The following is an 8628-nucleotide window of genomic DNA, read 5'->3' on the forward strand; positions in this document are numbered from 1 at the left end:
CATGGGTCGAGGATTTGTTTTTTTTTTTTTTTTTTGGCATATAGATGCCCAGTTGCCTCAGTACCATTTGTTGAAAAGACTACCCTTTCCCACTGAATCACCAAAAATCTTTTGTCAAAAGTCAATTAATCATATGTGCACAGAACAGACCCATTTTTGGAATCACTCTTCTATTCCCTTAATGGATATGTCTATCTTGAGGCCAACACCACAGTGCCTTAATTACTATAGCTTTATAGTAAGACTTGAAGTCAGATTGTGAATTCCCAAAAGTTGTTCTTTAGTTTCAAAATTATTTGCCTATTTGAGTTCCTTTGCATTTCCATATACATTTTAGAATGAGTTTGCAAATTTCTATAAAAAAAATCCCTGATATGATATTGATTGGGGTTATATTAAATCTACATTCAGTTTGAGGAGAATTGGCATCTTTACAGTATTGGGTCTTCAGTTCCACAAAATGATGCATCTCTTCATTTATTTAAGCATTCTTTAGTAGCTCTCAGCAATATATTGTAGTTTTTACTAAACAAATCCTGCATATGTTTTATTAGATTCATAACTGAATATTTTGTGGGGTTTGGTGCTATTTTAAATGGTATTTTAGAATCGTAATTTCTATTTGTTCATCACTTTTACATAGAGTTACATATTTTTTTGGTACATGACTTTGTACCCTGAAATTTTTCTAAATTTTTTTATTAGTCCTAGTAGATTTTTGTGAATTACTTCAGGTATTTTGTATAGGCTATTGTGCCATCTGCAGATAAAGACAATATTCTGTCTTCCTTTAAAATATGCGTGATTATTTTCTTTTTATCTCATTGTACTGGGTGGAACCTCCAGTACAACACTGAATGGAAGTGATCACAGCAGACATCCTTGCCTTGTTCCTGATTTTAGTGAGGAAAAGCGTTCAGTCTTTTTTTATTGACTATGATGCTACCTGCATGGTCTTGTAGATGCCAATTATCAGACCGAGAAATTTCTGCTCTAAACCTTGTTTGCCAAGAGGTTTTACCACGAGTGCATGCATGGTGATTTTTTTCAAATGCTTTTCTATGTATTTATTGAGATGATTACATAGTTGTTTTTTTAATCCTGTTGATGTGATAAATTGCACTGGGTGATTTTGAATATTAAACCAACTTTATATTCATGGGAAAAACATGATCATGATGTATTATACTTTTAATACAATACTAGATTAGATTTACTGACTTTTTTCTAAGGTTTTTCTTATGCCTATATTTATAAGGGATATTGGTTTGTAATTTTCTTATATTGTCTGTGTCTGATTTTCTCTTAGGGTGATGTTGACTTTATAAAATTAGTTGGGAAGTGTTTATACTTCTCTTTTCTGAAATATTTTATGTAGAATTGAGTTTTTTAAAAAATATTTTGAATAATTTTCCAGTGAAGCCACCTCAGCTTGGAATATTCTTTACTGGAAGGTTTTTAACTGCCAATTCAATTTCGTTTATAGGTATAAGCCTATCCAGCCTGTCTAATATTCTTGATTGAGCTGGTAGTTTGCATCTGTCAAAGGATTTTCCCATTTCCTCCATGGCATCCCTGCAAGTAACCTCAGAGTCCAGCAACAGTGGTCACATGAATTTGCTGGGGCTGTAGAAAAGGCAGAAATTGTGGCCACCTGCCTCATAACCACAAGGACAGCATAAGCCATTGATGACCACTTTGGCTAGAAAGAAAGGCAGGTTCAATGCTATTGGTTGAAGCAAAAACTGAATCCACGAGAGATGAAACCAACAATCTCATATTTATTATCTCACTCTATTTTGTCTTATTTTCATGTCAATCATTTCTGCCACAGTACTAATATATCTGTCCTCTCTCAGGTGTTCATTCAAACAAAATTTTATTGCTTTTTTTATTCAAAGTATTTTAAAGAAATCAAACATCTTTTGAATCCTATGAAACTCAATTTCCTCAAAATGGAATACATGCTCCAGTTGAACAGAGGCCCCAGTTTTCTTCTCTCCATCATTTTGCGTGGACATGCATGGCCCTTTTCTCCCTCCTTGCTCTCAGTGCCTCACTGAGCAGTGTGTTACTAAGGTAGCAGATTGCATCTGAAGTGAAGATTATTCCCTGGGTACTGGATGGATCATTTATCTGGTGGAGGCTAGTGGAAGTCCTCGATCTCCAGTTCACTTGTCAGTTGATAAACACTACCGACTCTTCTAAAAGGATTGGGAAATATCCAACTCCTCTTCTGTTTCCAAATATAGTCCTCAAATCTTCATCTTAAAAATTTTCAAAGATGTGCATAATCTAGAAAAAAATCTTAAGTGACAAGAAAGGGAGTCCAGTATCATGTTGAACTTCCATGTTTCTTATTCTTTTGTTTGTTTGAATTCAACACTGTAGACAAAACAAAAATAGAGCCTAACTAGGAATTGAGTAAAGCACAGAAATATCTCATAAAATTAGATATCTGCCTACCAAGGAAACACCAATGTGTGAAACAAATGTATTACAATGCCTGATTTCTTACACTGATGAAGACGAGCTTTGGTGTATTATGATGGAAACAACACTGAATTACAGCAGTTTACTTTAGGCTATTACATATGTCAGAGGCAAGAGTAGATGGTCCTAACAGTTGCAAAATTCTGTGACTCCAAAGTAAAATTCGTGTTCTGATAATTCAGTCTCTATAATGAGTTTCCATGACTACCTTTTGTTGTTTATTTTTTGTTCTTTGGCTGGTTGTGAAGGAAAAAGTACATTCCCTCCCTAGTGAACTTCAAGCAAGATTCAAGAAGCACAAGGACAATTGGGTTAGAGAGAGTACCTCTGAGAGCAAACGTTAAGGAAATTATTTCTTTGAAGAGTGTATTAGAGTTCTCCAGAGAAACAGAACCAATGATATATGTGATATATGTGGATGTGTGTATAGTTAGAGACAGAGATTTATTATTGAAAATTGGCTTATGTGACATGGGAGCTGGCAAGTCTGAAATCTGAAAAACAGGACAACAGGCTGGAAATCCAGTTTGATGTGGCAGTCTTGAGTTTGAATTCCATAGGGCAGTAGGCTGGAAACTCAGGCAGGGTTTCTATGTTGCAGCCTTGAGAATTCCTTCTTCTTCAAGAAACCTCAGTCTTTGCTCTTAAGGCCTTCAACTGATTGCATGAGGCTCACTCACATTAGGGAAGGGAATCTTTCCTACTCAAGATCTACTGATTTAGATGATAATCACAGAAACATCTGGCTTGGTGTTTGACAAACAACTGGACACCAAAGCCTAGCCAAGTGGAAACATTAAAGTAACCCTTACAGATGGTTATGAAGATATTAAGCAATATCAGAATATCAGGCATTAAACAGTGTTCGAAAACAATTATTTAATCAGAAAAATATAACTATTTGTCACTCTACACCTTTCGTTTATTTATTACTTCTTCACTTCAACAGTATTAATAATATGGAACTTGCGAAAATCTCAGTATCTTTAAATCATCCCAGATTAAGTTATATTTAAAGTTACAAGCTTTGAAATCTCAACAGCACTTAAGAGAAAAAAAAAGAAGCTCTCAACATAAGTGTTTCTGAAAAGGTAAATCACCATCTGAGAAAGATTTTAGTCTTGTTTGTATGTGTAAGAAAAAATGTTTAAAAATAGTCACAAACTCTACTCCATACCTCATCATAATGATGAGGTTCTTTATATTTATTTACCAAAAAATTTACAAATTGACTTCCTATAATATTGAAATGTTTGTTGTAATAGTTTTATGAACCCTTGACTTTGACACATGAGACTATGGATCTTTGTTATAGAGAGCCACATTTGTTAAGATGTATTTGTTCACTTAAAGTTGTAAAGTATGTTTGCCATTTGGTGTAGGATGTGAATTTTCGCTCACAATCCTTGTAATTATTAATATCTTAACCATGACATCACTGAATTAACTATTGTTAACTCATTCAAGCAGTGTGAAAGCCCTAGAAAGTTCTTTGAAACTAGAAACATAGCTAAAAGCATTCCTAGTTCTTAAATATGCAGGTCAAATAGGTTAGAGAGTCTAATGATTAATTTTGGAACACATGCAGAATCTTAATTTTCTCTCTTAATAAAATCATGATAGTGGACATTATTTAATAAGCATTTAATATGGACCAGGCATTGTGCAAAGCATGAGACATCGTACATAAATTATCCTATTTAACTCACAGTGGTTCTACAATAATTTCCATCCCCTTATAGATTAGCTACAATGAATAAGAGACTAGGTCACCATCTTAACTTTATCAAGTTTGCACTCTTAACCATACTGCCTCAGTTACAAGGAAGATGGATACAGATGGTTGGGAAGATAGAGAGTGAAAGATTGGAGACAGGGTAAGGAATGAAGAAATATTAGGAGAATAAATAATAAATACTGTAATAATTAGAGTTGGAGCATATTAGGAACCTGGTTTTTGCCCCAGGTATCCAATTCTATTGCAAAGAAATTTTAATTAGACTATTATCTATGCATTATTAACCCAAACCAGAAAAAACAATACCTAAAGTCTACTGCAACTTGATGCACCACCCGAGGCTTCAATGATATCAAAAATGTTCTATATCTCCAAAAGGAAAAACACAATTTTCCATCTCTATTCTCTAACTTTTTACAAATCCTTGCATCTTTCCTGAATATCTCCCTCTTCTTTTGGCTCAGCTAAACTCCAAAGAGTTGAACTTTAGATCCACCTAAAACAATGCTTCCCATGGAGCCTGTTCTAGCTTTTCTCTGACAAGATCCCTTTGGTTCAAGGATATTCATCAACTTAACACTATTCTCTGAGCTTACCCTGAAAATTACTTCATTTTAATTTCCAGTTTATGTGCCATAGATTAGGAGCATACAAAGCCATAAAAAGACAAGTTCAGGACTACTAACAATCACAAGCAAGCTAATATAAGAGACAGCATCAACACAAATACTAAGAAGTTGAGAAAGCTTAGTCCAAAAAGTCTTCCTGGGTAAAGAGAGATCAAAACAAAGGCTATGGAGTAACACAAAAGTTAGATGGAAAAGAAAGAAAGTAGAAGGATCAATAGATACTTTTAAAAAAAAACAACTATGCCAGGAATTTTATACCTACAAACTAACTTAATTCTCCTAAGATATCCACGCCATTATCATTTACATTTTCCAGATGCAGAAGCAGAGACAAAATTAGTAACTTATATTAAGTCACTTCTTGTGAGTAATGGAATTAAGATTCAAGTTCAGCTTTGTCCTACTCCAAATTCCATTCTTTTCTATTCACTAATTCACTTATTCATTCTACTCATTCCATTTGCTTTCATAAGCATGAGTTTCTTACACAAAATAAGCATTTATTAACTTTGAACAGATGGGTTGATATATAGATACATAAACAAATGAGCAAATTAATAAAATCTATGAAGTCACAACAGTCTGAACTATTAGTACCAAATCTGTCCCAGAATTCTCCCAACTATGACTCTGTTAGGAGCCTGAAATACATTTCTGGATGACAAGAACTATATTATCTGACCTTAGGCTGAATTTAGATTCTGCTTCTTTGAGATAATGCTTAGGTCACAAATGGAACAGCTAACACAAAAGAAAGATCATTTCTCAGCACATTTCTTAAGTTGTACTCTTTGCTTTATGTCTTGAGGGATGCGGAGAAGCTAATCATTGCTTGGGCTTTTTAAAAAAATCTTGCTTGGGGCTCCAAGTTTTGATAGAGACCAAGAGAAGAAAAAAATAGAAAAAAGAGAGAGAATTAAAAATCTAACTATAGCAGTGACTCCAATATCTGGGGCACCTGGCTTGCATATGCTCCTGACACTCTATAGCTTGCAGTTAAATGTTGTTTCTTAAGGGAAGCAGGACTAATGCTTTTTCATGCCAAAGAAAACTAACTAAAGGCACACAGAACACACTGAAATAAATAAGTAGAAATAGGAACCCGATTTCTATGTTACGTTAAGCAAATTATTGTAAAATAAGCTGGCATCTTTCTATTCCTTTGTGACATACTGGAAAGAGGTGATCCAGAAGGTAGGGAAAATAAAATGTGTTCTAAGAAAGAGACAGGAAGAGGGAGTGGAGAGAGAGAGAGACAGAAAGAATTTCAGAAGTAACAACTTTCAGATTTCTAGTTGTAGCATAGGTTATTGGTGAAATAAAAAGCGTCAGTTAGTGATGGAAGATGGCTTTTGAAGTTCTCATCTCTTGGAAATTGATAGGCAGCTCCTGAGTTGGTGGATCTAGAATTTCCTTAGCAATAAAGTTTTAAAAAATTATTTGTTTGAGATTTTAGAAATTCAACATGCTGATTTGTAGACCTCTCAACACAAATTGGTTAGGAATAAAGCGACTGACCTCTTCTGGAGAAATAATAGGAGAGTTGAAAGAGCCCAATCCATTCCTAGAAGTAAGGAAAGTCCCCGATCCACAGCACAGAAACTGGAAACCACAGAATCTACAGCCCTAAGCTCATAGTCACCTCCTCTGGATAGACTGATGAGGAAGGGTGCTCATAAGTGGGCACAGGATGGCTGGAAGATTCACCGGTGGCCAGCAGAAACTTAGCAGACACTGGGCAAAGGGAGTCAATGCGGTCACTCAATTTCTGTGAAGGGAGGACTCCCCTCTGAAAGATGGAGGATCTATTTATTTGCTAAGGCTACCATGACAAAATCCCACAGACTGGGTAAACAACAAAAATGCATTGCCTCACAGGTCTAGAGGCTGGAAGTCCTAGATCAAGGTATTGGAGGGTTGGTTCCTTCTGAGGGCTGGGAGGGAAGCTCCAGGGTGATCTCCTTGGATTATAGGCAGCCATCTTCTCCCTACATATCTCAACATCTTTTTCCTTTTATCCATGACTATCTCTGTGCTCAAATTTCCCCTTTTAATGACATCAGTTATATTGGATTAGAGTCCATCATATTGACTTCACTATAACTTGACTACCTCTGTAAAGACCCCATCTCCCAATAAGGTCACATTCTGAAGTACTGTGGTTTAGGACTTCAACATATGATTTTTTGGCGGCACAATTCAACTCATGACAAGAGGCAAGTAGTCATTAAAAGTAGAAAAAGAGGCACATTAGACTTTGATTAGATATTGTCTCCCAACTTCAATTTTCTTTGGGTTTAATGAGGAATTGGAATGAATTTTCTCCTAAAGAACTTTATAAACCCTTACCATTGGGTGTGATATATGAAGAAAACATCCTGGTAAAGTCCTCTGGGATTTCACTAATCAATTATCTAATTAACGTGAAATTGATTTTCCCCCCTCACAGACATGGCTGAGTATGTTTTATTCATTTACTTAAGAGACACCCATAATTCCTTTCTTATATATAGGATGAAGGTGGCTATTTTCATGGTCAACAATCTGGTAATCACCATTCGACTCAGTAGGATCCTCGCCACCTCCCACTCCCTCCCATCTCACATTGACAAGATACCATGCTCTTTTATTTCCGTTTCCTAAGGAACCAGGCAGTAAAATTTCAGTTCATGAATTGATAATCATATATTTTCAATTGTCAACAAATAAAAATAGTAAAGTCAATATGAAGAATGCCTGCATTCATCTCTTTAATGCAATATTTATTGCTGAAAGTCCACTGTGAGCCAGAAACTGAAAAAAGGATGTCATCCCTGTCATCTAGGTCCTTTCAGTCTGGTACATTAAGATGAGATGTACGAAGCTGGAGATTCCTAAAGCACTCTATGGGAATGACATGCTAATTGCTACAGAGGCTAGATACATACAATCATGAACACATTTTCATTGGTACTACAGTTGCAGGTCATCTTGGAATTGTTTGCCATTGGGAATATTCTATTAAACAGACATTATAACACAGATTTCAAAATTTAAAATGGGAGCTGGAGACTTGTCATTCAATGATTTCTAATGTAAAATTAAATAAAATACCAGTAAAACCAATTAAATTTAGAGAATTTTAAAAGAAATGAATAGAAATACGTAACTGCTTTTGAAAAATAAATGTAGAGGACAGTTAATTATACTAAATCAATGAAACAAATAGAAAACCTTCCTTGGTTTGAGAGTATTACCAGTTTAGAAAGCTAAACAAAGATGAATGGTTCACGAAATAAATATAAAGAAGTGGGGGGAAAAGAGAAAATAAGAGATGAATGGAAATGAGAAAGAAAGGGAAATTAGAGAAGAAGGATGAGAGAAGAAACACAGTCTGTGAGCACATTAAATCCTTAAGTTAGGAGGTCATTTGTCACTGGTTTTGAAACGCTGATTGGTGTTGTAAAGGTTCAAAATAGTTGGTTTTCTATATTGGGGTAAGGTTGTTATGCTCTTATTTTTAAGTAAGAGTATTTTTTGAAATCCCAGGTTTCTCATATAATTATAAGAATTTTGCTCTTTTGCCAAAGAATGGCCCAGACAATAAAAATGTACTTAAGATATTTGCAGCAGAGATGCTTAAATTTGATAATTCGGCGTCACTTGGGAAACGTCTGTTTATTTGAGCAAAGATTTACATGTATTCCTTACTAACTGCCAGGCAGTACTCTGAGTACTTTACATATTTTACCTGATTAATTCTCATAAGAACCCAGTGAGAGAGGTACT

This window comes from Equus quagga, chromosome 21, assembly GCF_021613505.1.
Source record: "Equus quagga isolate Etosha38 chromosome 21, UCLA_HA_Equagga_1.0, whole genome shotgun sequence".
Lineage (NCBI taxonomy): Eukaryota > Metazoa > Chordata > Mammalia > Perissodactyla > Equidae > Equus > Equus quagga.